Raw genomic sequence first — 14,147 nt, forward strand, 5'->3', positions numbered from 1 at the left:
CATCCTGCGTGACACTGCAGTGCCACTCCTAGATGGGCCCGGTGTTTGTGTCGGCCACTAGGGTCGCTAATCTTACTCACACAGCTACCTCATTGCGCCTCTTTTTTTCTTTGCGTCATGTGCTGTTTGGGGAGGGTTTTTTGGAAGGGACATCCTGCGTGACACTGCAGTGCCACTCCTAAATGGGCCCGGTGTTTGTGTCGGCCACTACGGTCGCTAATCTTACTCACACAGCTACCTCATTGCGCCTCTTTTTTTCTTTGCGTCATGTGCTGTTTGGGGAGTGTTTTTTGGAAGGGCCATCCTGCGTGACACTGCAGTGCCACTCCTAGATGGGCCCGGTGTTTGTGTCGGCCACTAGGGTCGCTAATCTTACTCACACAGCTACCTCATTGCGCCTCTTTTTTTCTTTGCGTCATGTGCTGTTTGGGGAGGGTTTTTTGGAAGGGACATCCTGCGTGACACTGCGGTGCCACTCCTAAATGGGCCCGGTGTTTGTGTCGGCCACTACGGTCGCTAATCTTACTCACACAGCTACCTCATTGCGCCTCTTTTTTTCTTTGCGTCATGTGCTGTTTGGGGAGGGTTTTTTGGAAGGGACATCCTGCGTGACACTGCAGTGCCACTCCTAAATGGGCCCGGTGTTTGTGTCGGCCACTAGGGTCGCTTATCTTACTCACACAGTCAGCTACCTCATTGCACCTCTTTTTTTCTTTGCGTCATGTGCTGTTTGGGGAGTGTTTTTTGGAAGGGCCATCCTGCGTGACACTGCAGTGCCACTCCTAGATGGGCCCGGTGTTTGTGTCGGCCACTAGGGTCGCTAATCTTACTCACACAGCTACCTCATTGCGCCTCTTTTTTTCTTTGCGTCATGTGCTGTTTGGGGAGGGTTTTTTGGAAGGGACATCCTGCGTGACACTGCAGTGCCACTCCTAAATGGGCCCGGTGTTTGTGTCGGCCACTAGGGTCGCTAATCTTACTCACACAGCTACCTCATTGCGCCTCTTTTTTTCTTTGCGTCATGCGCTGTTTGGGGAGGGTTTTTTGGAAGGGACATCCTGCGTGACACTGCAGTGCCACTCCTAGATGGGCCAGGTGTTTGTGTCGGCCACTAGGGTCGCTTAGCTTAGTCATCCAGCGACCTCGGTGCAAATTTTAGGACTAAAAATAATATTGTGAGGTGTGAGGTATTCAGAATAGACTGAAAATGAGTGGAAATTATGGTTTTTGAGGTTAATAATAATATGGGATCAAAATGACCCCCAAATTCTATGATTTAAGCTGTTTTTTAGGGTTTTTTGAAAAAAACACCCGAATCCAAAACACACCCGAATCCGACAAAAAAAATTCGGTGAGGTTTTGCCAAAACGCGGTCGAACCCAAAACACGGCCGCGGATCCGAACCCAAAACCAAAACACAAAACCCGAAAAATTTCAGGCGCTCATCACTAGTTTTTTGGAAGGGCCATCCTGCGTGACACTGCAGTGCCACTCCTAGATGGGCCAGGTGTTTGTGTCGGCCACTAGGGTCGCTTAGCTTACTCACACAGCTACCTCATTGCGCCTCTTTTTTTCTTCTTTGCGTCATGTGCTGTTTGGGGAGTGTTTTTTGGAAGGGCCATCCTGCGTGACACTGCAGTGCCACTCCTAGATGGGCCAGGTGTTTGTGTCGGCCAGTAGGGTCGCTTAGCTTAGTCATCCAGCGACCTCGGTGCAAATTTTAGGACTAAAAATAATATTGTGAGGTGTGAGGTGTTCAGAATAGACTGAAAATGAGTGGAAATTATGGTTTTTGAGGTTAATAATACTTTGGGATCAAAATGACCCCCAAATTCTATGATTTAAGCTGTTTTTTAGTGTTTTTTGAAAAAAACACCCGAATCCAAAACACACCCGAATCCGACAAAAAAAATTCGGTGAGGTTTTGCCAAAACGCGGTCAAACCCAAAACACGGCCGCGGAACCGAACCCAAAACCAAAACACAAAACCCGAAAAATTTCAAGTGCACATCTCTAGTTGATACTCCCCCATTACCTCTCACAAATGTCAATTACTGTCAATCACTGTACAAATAAATCTGACTGCGACTGCTGCCACAAGTCCATTACAGCACACGCGCAGTGTGACTTTTATGCATGTGCAGACTGACAAGAAATAGCTCCAGTAATGCAAAATTTACATTGCATAAATCCCTGAATCAGTCTCAGTGTTAACAGTACCAAGCTTGGAAAACTGTGCCAGTCTACAGATCTCATTGCAACCTTTTACGTCCAGTTTTGGAGAAGACTATGGGGGTTAATCAGATCTGGAAACAATCCAAAAAAGCAAGCATCTGGGCAAAACCATGCTGCACTGCAAGTGGGGCAGAGGTAACATGTGCAGAGAGATTTAGATTTGGGTGAGGTGTGTCCAAACTGAATTCTAAATTGCAGTCTAAAAATAAAGCTGTCTAACAATTGTGGGCTACATGCAAAAGTAGCCAGTATTTATTTACCCTGCACACGAACAATATAAGTGTATTTCCTCCCCCTGTGTTGCAAAATGTTCTAGATACAAACTTATGCATTCCTTCTGCCTTGCTACCAAATTCGAATCAGGCCCTATGTTAATAAATAGTCCCCATAATGACTATACTATACCAGTCATTGGAGCAGAGAAGGGACATGATAGAAACTTTCAAATATATTAGGGTTTTAGCTAGAGATGTGCGGGATCATTTTTCTGAAAACTGAGATCACCAGAACTTCTGGGATCCAAGGAAACCCAAGCATTGGCTCAGGTTTTCCCGCCTTGCCCGGATTCCAAAATAAGGCAAAAAGATATATTCCTAGTGTCGGAACTCGTGTGTTTTGGATTCGATATGACTCTCTCCCACAGTGATTTGGGCGCCATTTCACACTGGACCACCAGAGGTTTTTGTTGGATGTCAGGCATCCAATCCCTAACCATACAGTATATAACAGAAACAGGACACTGATGGGCAGTGGCACCCTCATGTCCCTTACTGTCTTTTAGTTTAATACTGACCAAGCTAGTTTTGTTCTGTAGGCAGTAAGCAAATCATTGTTTGTTATTGTTATAGTGCAGGAAGTTACATCTCTTATCTAAGTGTGTCATACTGGTGCTGCCTGTAACCCTAAGTGTGTCACACTGGTGCTGAGCATTAACCCTTGGTGCAACTATATAGTGGTGTTTTTTATGTCACTGCTCGCCAGTGCCGTTTCTTGCAGCGGGCGAGCCGTGCAACCGCACGGGGCGCCCGCCGCGGCACTTCTTCAGCACTAAATCCCCCCTCCCCTCTCCTCCCGAGTGCCCAGCTCGATGGGCGGGGTTTCGCGGAATGACGCGTTTGCGTCGTGACGTCACTCACGACGCAATCGCGTCATTCTGCGAAACCCCGCCCCCCGAGCTGGGCGCTCGGTAGGAGGGAGAAGGGGGAGCCAAGCCGGCCGGCGACGCGCAGACAAGGGAGAGGCGGCTGAAGAGCGGGAAGAACCGCTTCAAATGTAAGTCAGCCCCTCTCCCTCTCTCTCTCTCTCTCTCTCTCTCTCTCTCTCCCTCCCCCTCCCTCTCCCTCCCTCCCTCCCTCCCCCCTCACCACCACCACCTGCCGTACTGTGTAAATTGGGGACACCTGTCTTCGGAATGTGTAAAATGGAGACACTTGCCTGCCGTAATATGTAAAATGGGGATGCAGTCTGCCGGAATGTGTAAATTGGGGACTCTTGCTTGCCGTGATGTGTAAAATGGGGACACGTGCCTGCCGCAATGCGTAAAATGGGGACACTTTCCTGCCGTACTGTGTAAAATGGGGACACTTTCCTGCCGTACTGTGTAAAATGGGGGCACTTTCCTGCCGCAATGTGTAAAATGGGGACACTTTCCTGCCACAATGTGTAAAATGGGGACACTTTCCTGCCGCAATGTATAAAATGGGGGCACGTGCCTGCCGCAATGTGTAAAATGGGGACACTTGCCTGCCGTACTGTGTAAAATGGGGGCACGTGCCTGCCACAATGTGTAAAATGGTGACACTTTCCTGCCACAATGTGTAAAATTAGGCCTTTTTTTTTTTAATCCTGTGGTGGCCGTGATGATGACATCAGATGAGGCCACGCCCACCTTAAAGCCATGCCCATTTTAATGAGGCCACGGCCCCTTGGTTTTCCTCTTTATATCTATGGGGGGGGGCATTTTTTCTTATGTGAATATGGGGGGGGGGCGCATTTTTAAATCTCGCACTGGCAGCCAAATTGGCTAGAAACGGCCCTGCTGCTCGCAGTGCAACTGCAGTTCAGAGCTCCATATAGGGCAGCATTAACCCTTGATGCACAGCAGACTAGCACACTGGTGTTTTTTGTCACTGTCTACATTGAAGGCCAGAGCTCCTAATACAGAGCAGCATTAACTGATTACTGGTGCACAGTGTACGCAAGTGCTCACAAAAGTATATATATATATATATATATATATATATATATATAATATTTTTTTTTTGCACAACTGGTGTATTCAATAAAGCCCATAGGTGCATGCAACTTTGTTCATACATATAAGCACTGTGAGTCTGGCGTGTGAGTTTTCATTTGTGAACAAAAAAAATATTATTTTTTTTGTACAAGTTGCGTATGCTCAATAAAGTAGGTGTGTGCCACTGCGTTCATACAATTACGTTGTGTGTTCAATAAAGCTCAGTAGGTGTATGCCACTTCAAACTTTTCACAAATCCCTAAGGAGAGTCTAGGGGTGTCCATATTAGCTATGTGTGAGTCTGACATTTCTCAGACTGTACTCATAGAGAAGCCTCCTTCCACCATTTTTGCACCATCTGCAAGTGTGGGGGTGACCAGTACAAGTAAGGATGGTGATGATGACATAATTGTTAGGATCTCCTGTTCTGTACTGCCACGTCGCCATGGCAACCGGGAGGCAAGTGTTAGCGAAGTAACCTGAGCGCAGCTGATACTCCGGTCCGGGTTTTTACTGTGTAGTGGTTACAGGCTCTGTGCACGGCAGGGAATCCGGCGCTGGTTTTGTGCTCACAGTCTGTGAGGTCTGAGTGGGGCGTGGACAGCACCTGCTATATAAACCATCCTTTCAGGCTAGGCAAATGCTGCTGAATCTTTGTTTGTTAGTCAGTTCCAGAGAGTTAGCTAGTACTGTGTGACTTTGTATTTACTTGTTGCTTACTGCGAATAGGCCTTGGGATTCGGTACTTCATTCTGCCAATCCGGACCTAGCAGTAAGACTGGAGTCAGTTGTTTAACCTGCTGGGGTTCTTTTGCTATTCTGTGAACCCAGCAGGTTTGCGGCTGTACTCTCAGACCTGCTTGCTTAATCCTCCCTCACTGTGCAGGGCGTCCAGGTGTCAGTTTAGTGGCAGTAAGCTGAACCTGTGCCCTGCAAGTGGGGGTTAGGATTGTGGATACTCTCCTTGTGTCTATATTTCTATCTCTGACCAAGGAGTTTATTCCCACACCCGTTGGTAACCCTTTGGGGTTTTTCCTGTTGCTCTTAGCAACATCATTTTGGGTGCTCCACATGTTAAATCACTACATCTCGCTTCATTGTCCACTCTATTCCATCTGAGCATTCCTGACACTAGGGAGACACCCAATTCCTGAGCCTTTGGGCTTCCCCGTTCATTTTGTGTTTATTAGTTATTCCTTCACCTCCTGTGTATGTTGTGTTATACTGTCTGTGAGTTCGTTTTGCCTCGCATCCCTCTCTGTTCATACACCAGTATACTCCTGTTAGCACTGGTGTGCGTAACAATAATAGAATTGGATTGGAGGTAATCCTTCCAAAAATTGGTTTGTGGGCGCCCAAACAGTCCCTGTTGCTGAAGTGCTTGGTTTGTTAAACTGTGCATGTCCTTCATAAAAGTGACTAGGAGGGCGCAAGTACAATTCCATCATGCACCACTTTTCTTTTCATAATGAGCTATATTTGGGGGGGAATTAGGGGCGGTCTTTGCATTACTTGCAAGTATTTTAACAACACATTATGCGGTACCTTACACATGTTCATTTTATCGATCATTCTTGTATTTTTTGCCTTATATTTCCCCTGCAAAAAAAGCCTCTTGATCTAGACCTCACACATGTTAAATTTAATTAAACAATCAATCAATCAATCAATCAACCAGTCAATCAATCAATCAATCAATCAATCAATCAATCAATCAATCAATAAATAGATCTTTCTTATATTCTTTTATGGCCTTTTCTCCCCTGACGTGCTGCAAAACAGAAGGTCAATATAGTCCACTTTTCAATTTTAATTTCTTTTATTAATCAATTGATCATTCTTGTATACTTTCATGGCTTTTTCTCTCCTGAATTGATGAAAACAGAAGATCGATATAGTCCTCGTCTTCATTTTTCTTCTTCTTAATAATCGATCATTCTTTTACCTGCCTTCTACTATATACTCCACCTCCATTTCCCTGTAATTCCCTTGGGTCTCTCAGCTACAGTAGTTCTTGATTAAAGAAAACATTTTTGATTACTTTCTATGGGGTTGAATAGTTTATTAAACTGCCTTCCTGTCACGTGCCACTCTCTTTCCTAAATGTGCCATGTTTCCCTATAGATTGTAAGCTTGCGAGCAGGGCCTTTCTACCTCTATGTCTGTCTGTTTTTACCCAGTTTTGTTCTATTACTGTTGTTCTAATTGTAAAGCGCAACGGAATATGCTGCGCTATATAAGAAACTGTTAATAAATAAATAAAATGTTTGAAGTTGAACTGCCACATGTTTGTGCTGCCAACTGCTGTTGCTTAGCTTATTCAGTCAGCTAGCTCAGTGCAATCTTCAGGCCTAAACGGGATGAAAACAATATTGTGATCTGTAAGGTGGTCAGAATTGACTGGAAATTAATGTTATTGCATTTAATAATACGGTAGGAACAAAAAATAAGGCACAAATTATATGATTTTAGCTGTTTTTGTCAATTAAAAAAAAATACAGATCCAAAACCAAGACACGTCACGTCACGTAAAAAAAAAAAAAAAATACAGATCAAAAACTAAGACACATGAGGGTGGTTTTGGCAAACCAAAACATGAAATTAATACACATTCAACACTAGAACCAAAACACGGTTGGTTGGCACTAGTGATGTGCACCGGAAATTTTTCAGGTTTTGGTTTTGGATTCGGTTCCGTAGCCATGTTTTGGATTCAGACGCATTTTGGCAAAACCTCCCTGAAATTTTTTTGTCGGATTCAGGGTTTTTTTTACAAAAAACCCTCAAAAACAGCTTAAATCATAGAATTTGGGGGTCATTTTGATCCCAAAGTATTATTAACCTCAATAACCATAATTTCCACTCATTTCCAGTTTATTCTGAACACCTCACACCTCACAATATTATTTTTAGTCCTAAAATTAGCACCGAGGTCGCTGGATGACTAAGCTAAGCGACCCAAGTGGCCGACACAAACACCTGGCCCATCTAGGAGAGGCACTGCAGTGTCAGACAGGATGGCAGATTTAAAAAATAGGCCCCAAACAGCACATGATGCAAAGAAAAAAAGAGGTGCACCAAGGTCGCTGGATGGCTAAGCTAAGTGACCCAAGTGGCCGACACAAACACCTGGCCCATCTAGTAGTGGAACTGCAGTGTCAGACAGGATGGCAGATTTAAAAAATAGTCCCCAAACAGCACATGATGCAAAGAAAAAAAGAGGTGCACCAAGGTCGCTGGATGGCTAAGCTAAGCGACCCAAGTGGCTGACACAAACACCTGGCCCATCTAGGAGTGGCACTGCAGTGTCAGACAGGACGGCAGATTTAAAAAATAGTCCCCAAACAGCACATGATGCAAAGAAAAAAAGAGGTGCACCAAGGTCCCTGGATGGCTAAGCTAAGCGACCCAAGTGGCCGACACAAACACCTGGCCCATCTAGGAGTTGCACTACAGTGTCAGAAAGGATGGCACTTCAAAAAATAGTCCCCAAACAGCACATGATGCAAAGGTTAATTAAAGAAAAAACAGGTGCAAGATGGAATTGTCCTTGGGCCCTCCCACCCACCCTTATTTTGTATAAACAGGACATGCACACTTTAACAAACCCATCATTTCAGCGACAGGGTCTGCCACACGACTGTGACTGAAATGACTGGTTGGTTTGGGCCCCTACCAAAAAAGAAGCAATCAATCTCTCCTTGCACAAACTGGCTCTACAGGGGCAAGATGTCCACCTCCTCCTCATCCTCCGATTCCTCACCCCTTTCACTGTGTACATCCCCCTCCTCACAGATTATTAATTCGTCCTGACTGGAATCCACCATCTCAGGTCCCTGTGTACCAGGGACGTGAGGTGAGCTAAATGGCTCAGGAGGCACTGGTAAGCCCCAGCGACAGATTTACACGCAATATATGAGCCAAAGAGTACATCTGGGCATTATACACAGGTGCAGCAGTATAAACTCCTGGAAATTTGGTGAGTTTTGATCAGAGATGTTCGGAAAAGATACACAGGTGAGGCACTGCCTCACCTGCCATAGACTTTTTACTCCAGAATTTTGGCTATAAAAATTATTAGAATAATGCAAAGAAGATATTTCAAACAAATTATTTGTATTTTTCATATACTTTATACAGTCAAAACTCTGGCACAAATGATAGTATGACAGGAAAGGCTCTGCCTCACCCCACCGCACGTCACTGCTGTGTACATTCTGGAGGTAATTGCTGGTGAATGTCTCCACGGAGGAATTGATTATAATTCATTTTGATGAACATCGTCTTCTCCACATTTTCTGGAAGTAACCTCGTACGCCGATTGCTGACAAGGTGAGCGGCTGCACTAAACACTCTTTCGGAGTACACACCAGTCCGAACCAGATGTCAGCACTCGCTCCAGACTGCCCTGCATCACCGCCAGCGGGTGGGCTCGGAATTCTTAGCCTTTTCCTCGCAGTCCCAGTTGCGGGAGAATGTGAAGGAGGAGCTGTTGACGGGTCACGTTCCGCTTGACTTGACAAGTGTCTCACCAGCAGGTCTTTGCACCTCTGCAGACTTGTGTCTGCTGGAAAGAGAGATACAACGTAGGCTTTAAACCTAGGATCGAGCACGGTGGCCAAAATGTAGTGCTCTGATTTCAACAGATTGACCACCCGTGAATCCTGGTTAAGCGAATTAAGGGCTCCATCCACAAGTCCCACATGCATAGCGGAATCGCTCCGTTTTAGCTCCTCCTTCAATCTCTCCAGCTTCTTCTGCAAAAGCCTGATGAGGGGAATGACCTGACTCAGGCTGGCAGTGTCTGAACTGACTTCACGTGTGGCAAGTTCAAAGGGTTGCAGAACCTTGCACAACGTTGAAATCATTCTCCACTGCACTTGAGTCAGGTGCATTCCCCCTCCTTTGTCTATATCGTAGGCAGATATATAGGCTTGAATGGCCTTTTGCTGCTCCTCCATCCTCTGAAGCATATAGAGGGTTGAATTCCACCTCGTTACCACCTCTTGCTTCAGATGATGGCGGGGCAGGTTCAGGAGTGTTTGCTGGTGCTCCAGTCTTCGGCACGCGGTGGCTGAATGCCAAAAGTGGCCCGCAATTCTTCGGGCCACCGACAGCATCTCTTGCACGCCCCTGTCGTTTAAAAAATATTCTGCATCACCAAATTCAATGTATGTGCAAAACATGGGAAGTGCTGGAATTTGCCCACATGTAATGCACGCACAATATTGGTGGCGTTGTCCGACGTCACATATCCCCAGGAGAGTCCAATTGGGGTAAACCATTCTGCGATGATGTTCCTCAGTTTCCGTAAGAGGCTGTCAGTTGTGTGCCTCTTATGGACAGCGGTGATACAAAGCGTAGCCTGCCTAGGAATGAGTTGGCGTTTGCGAGATGCTGCTACTGGTGCCGCCGCTGCTGTTCTTGCTGCGGGAGTCAATACATCTACCCAGTGGGCTGTCACAGTCATATAGTCCTGAGTCTGCCCTGCTCCACTTGTCCACATGTCCGTGGTTAAGTGGACATTGGGTACAACTGCATTTTTTAGGACACTGGTGACTCTTTTTCTGAGGTCTGTGTACATTCTCGGTATCGCCTTCCTAGAGAAGTGGAACCTAGATGGTATTTGGTACCGGGGACACACTAACTCAATAAATTGTTTAATTCCCTGTGAATTAACGGTGGATACCGGACACACGTTTAACACCACCCAGGCTACCAAGGCCTGAGTTATCCGCTTTGCAGCAGGATGACTGCTGTGATATTTCATCTTCCTCGCAAAGGACTGTTGGACAGTCAATTGCTTACTGGAAGTAGTACAAGTGGTCTTCCGACTTCCCCTCTGGGATGACGATCGACTCCCAGCAGCAACAACAGCAGCGCCAGCAGCAGTAGGCGTTACACTCAAGGATGCATCGGAGGAATCCCAGGCAGGAGAGGACTCGTCAGACTTGACAGTGACATGGCCTGCAGGACTATTGGCTTTCCTGTCTAAGGAGGAAATTGACACTGAGGGAGTTGGTGGTGTGGTTTGCAGGAGCTTGGTTACAAGAGGAAGGTATATAGTTGTCAAGGGACTGCTTCCACTGTCACCCAAAGTTTTTGAACTTGTCAATGACTTCTGATGAATGCGCTCCAGGTGACGTATAAGGGAGGATGTTCCTAGGTGGTTAACGTCCTTACCCCTAGTTATTACAGCTTGACAAAGGCAACACACGGATTGACACCTTTTGTCCGCATTTCTGTTAAAATAATTCCACACCGAAGAGGTGATTTTTTTTTTGTAATTTGACCAGGCATGTCAATGGCCATATTCGTCCCACGGACAACAGGTGTCTCCCCGGGTGCCTGACTTAAACAAACCACCTCACCATCAGAATCCTCCTTGTCAATTTCCTCCTCAGCGCCAGCAACACCCATATCCTCATCCTGATGTTCTTCAACAGTGACATCTTCAATTTCAATATCAGGAACTGGACTGTGTGTGCTCCTTCCAGCACTTGCAGGGTTTGTGCAAATGGTGGAAGGCCCCACCTCTTCCCGTCCAGTGTTGGGAAGGTCAGGCATCGCAACCGACACAATTGGACTCTCCTTGGGGATTTGTGATTTAGAAGAACGCACAGTTCTTTGCTGTGCTTTTGCCAGCTTAAGTCTTTTAATTTTTCTAGCGAGAGGATGAGTGCTTCCATCCTCATGTGAATCTGAACCACTAGCCATGAACATAGGCCAGGGCCTCAGCCGTTCCTTGCCACTCTGTGTCGTAAATGGCATATTGGAAAGTTTACGCTTCTCATCAGACTGTTTTAATTTTGATTTTTACTGAACTTTTGTTTTTTGGATTTTACATGCTCGCTACTATGACAGTGGGCATCGGACTTGGCAGATGACGTTGATGGCATTTCTTCGTCTCGGCCATGACTAGTGGCAGCAGCTTCAGCACGAGGTGGAAGTGGATCTTGATCTTTCCCTATTTTACCCTCCACATTTTTGTTCTCCATTTTTTAATGTGTGGAATTATATGCCAGTAATATATCAATTAGAGATGAGCGGGTTCGGTTTCTCTGAATCCGAACCCGCCAGAACTTCATGTTTTTTTTCACGGGTCCGAGCGACTCGGATCTTCCCGCCTTGCTCGGTTAACCCGAGCGCGCCCGAACGTCATCATGACGCTGTCGGATTCTCGCGAGGCTCGGATTCTATCGCGAGACTCGGATTCTATATAAGGAGCCGCGCGTCGCCGCCATTTTCACACGTGCATTGAGATTGATAGGGAGAGGACGTGGCTGGCGTCCTCTCCGTTTAGAATTAGAATAGATTAGAGAGACACTTGATTTACTAATTTTGGGGAGCATTAGGAGTACTCAGTAGTGTACAGTGCAGAGTTTTGCTGATAGTGACCAGTGACCACCACTTTTATTTATAATCCGTTCTCTGCCTGAAAAAAGCGATACACAGCACACAGTGACTCAGTCACATACCATATCTGTGTGCACTGCTCAGGCTCAGGCCAGTGTGCTGCATCATCTATATATATTATATATCTGTCTGACTGCTCAGCTCACACAGCTTATAATTGTGGGGGAGACTGGGGAGCACTACTGCAGTGCCAGTTATAGGTTATAGCAGGAGCCAGGAGTACATAATATTATATTAAAATTAAACAGTGCACACTTTTGCTGCAGGAGTGCCACTGCCAGTGTGACTAGTGACCAGTGACCTGACCACCAGTATATAATATTAGTAGTATACTATCTCTTTATCAACCAGTCTATATTAGCAGCAGACACAGTACAGTGCGGTAGTTCACGGCTGTGGCTACCTCTGTGTCGGCACTCGGCAGCCCGTCCATAATTGTATATACCAGTGACCTAACCGTGGTTTTTTTTTCTTTCTTTATACATACATACTAGTTACGAGTATACTATCTCTTTATCAACCAGTCTATATATTAGCAGCAGACACAGTACAGTGCGGTAGTTCACGGCTGTGGCTACCTCTGTGTCGGCACTCGGCAGCCCGTCCATAATTGTATATACCACCTAACCGTGGTTTTTTTTTCTTTCTTTATACATACATACTAGTTACGAGTATACTATCTCTTTATCAACCAGTCTATATATTAGCAGCAGACACAGTACAGTGCGGTAGTTCACGGCTGTAACTACCTCTGTGTCGGCACTCGGCAGCCCGTCCATAATTGTATATACCACCTAACCGTGGTTTTTTTTTCTTTCTTTATACATACATACTAGTTACGAGTATACTATCTCTTTATCAACCAGTCTATATATTAGCAGCAGACACAGTACAGTGCGGTAGTTCACGGCTGTGGCTACCTCTGTGTCGGCACTCGGCAGCCCGTCCATAATTGTATATACCAGTGACCTAACCGTGGTTTTTTTTTCTTTCTTTATACATACATACTAGTTACGAGTATACTATCTCTTTATCAACCAGTCTATATATTAGCAGCAGACACAGTACAGTGCGGTAGTTCACGGCTGTGGCTACCTCTGTGTCGGCACTCGGCAGCCCGTCCATAATTGTATATACCACCTAACCGTGGTTTTTTTTTCTTTCTTTATACATACATACTAGTTACGAGTATACTATCTCTTTATCAACCAGTCTATATATTAGCAGCAGACACAGTACAGTGCGGTAGTTCACGGCTGTGGCTACCTCTGTGTCGGCACTCGGCAGCCCGTCCATAATTGTATATACCAGTGACCTAACCGTGGTTTTTTTTTCTTTCTTTATACATACATACTAGTTACGAGTATACTATCTCTTTATCAACCAGTCTATATATTAGCAGCAGACACAGTACAGTGCGGTAGTTCACGGCTGTGGCTACCTCTGTGTCGGCACTCGGCAGCCCGTCCATAATTGTATATACCACCTAACCGTGGGTTTTTTTTCTTTCTTTATACATACATACTAGTTACGAGTATACTATCTCTTTATCAACCAGTCTATATATTAGCAGCAGACACAGTACAGTGCGGTAGTTCACGGCTGTGGCTACCTCTGTGTCGGCACTCGGCAGCCCGTCCATAATTGTATACTAGTATCCAATCCATCCATCTCCATTGTTTACCTGAGGTGCCTTTTAGTTGTGCCTATTAAAATATGGAGAACAAAAATGTTGAGGTTCCAAAATTAGGGAAAGATCAAGATCCACTTCCACCTCGTGCTGAAGCTGCTGCCACTAGTCATGGCCGAGACGATGAAATGCCAGCAACGTCGTCTGCCAAGGCCGATGCCCAATGTCATAGTACAGAGCATGTCAAATCCAAAACACCAAATATCAGTAAAAAGCCTCTTTTTTTCCTTGCGTCATGTGCTGTTTGGGGAGGGTTTTTTGGAAGGGCCATCCTGCGTGACACTGCAGTGCCACTCCTAGATGGGCCCGGTGTTTGTGTCGGCCACTAGGGTCGCTAATCTTACTCACACAGCTACCTCATTGCGCCTCTTTTTTTCTTTGCGTCATGTGCTGTTTGGGGAGGGTTTTTTGGAAGGGACATCCTGCGTGACACTGCAGTGCCACTCCTAGATGGGCCCGGTGTTTGTGTCGGCCACTAGGGTCGCTAATCTTACTCACACAGTCAGCTACCTCATTGCGCCTCTTTTTTTCTTTGCGTCATGTGCTGTTTGGGGAGGGTTTTTTGGAAGG

General features: G+C 45.8%; 1 long non-coding RNA gene across 1 annotated transcript in view; it reads right to left on the reverse strand.

The window, feature by feature from the left end:
- Positions 1-6,328: 6,328 nt before the first annotated feature.
- LOC134935590 (uncharacterized) overlaps positions 6,329-14,147 on the reverse strand; it is a 44,385-nt gene continuing 36,566 nt past the window's right edge. Inside the window, exon 3 of the long non-coding RNA XR_010180273.1 lies at positions 6,329-6,473. This is a non-coding gene — a long non-coding RNA (uncharacterized LOC134935590). The remainder of the gene's footprint in view (positions 6,474-14,147) is intronic.

This window comes from Pseudophryne corroboree, chromosome 6, assembly GCF_028390025.1.
Source record: "Pseudophryne corroboree isolate aPseCor3 chromosome 6, aPseCor3.hap2, whole genome shotgun sequence".
Classification (NCBI taxonomy): Eukaryota; Metazoa; Chordata; class Amphibia; order Anura; family Myobatrachidae; genus Pseudophryne; species Pseudophryne corroboree.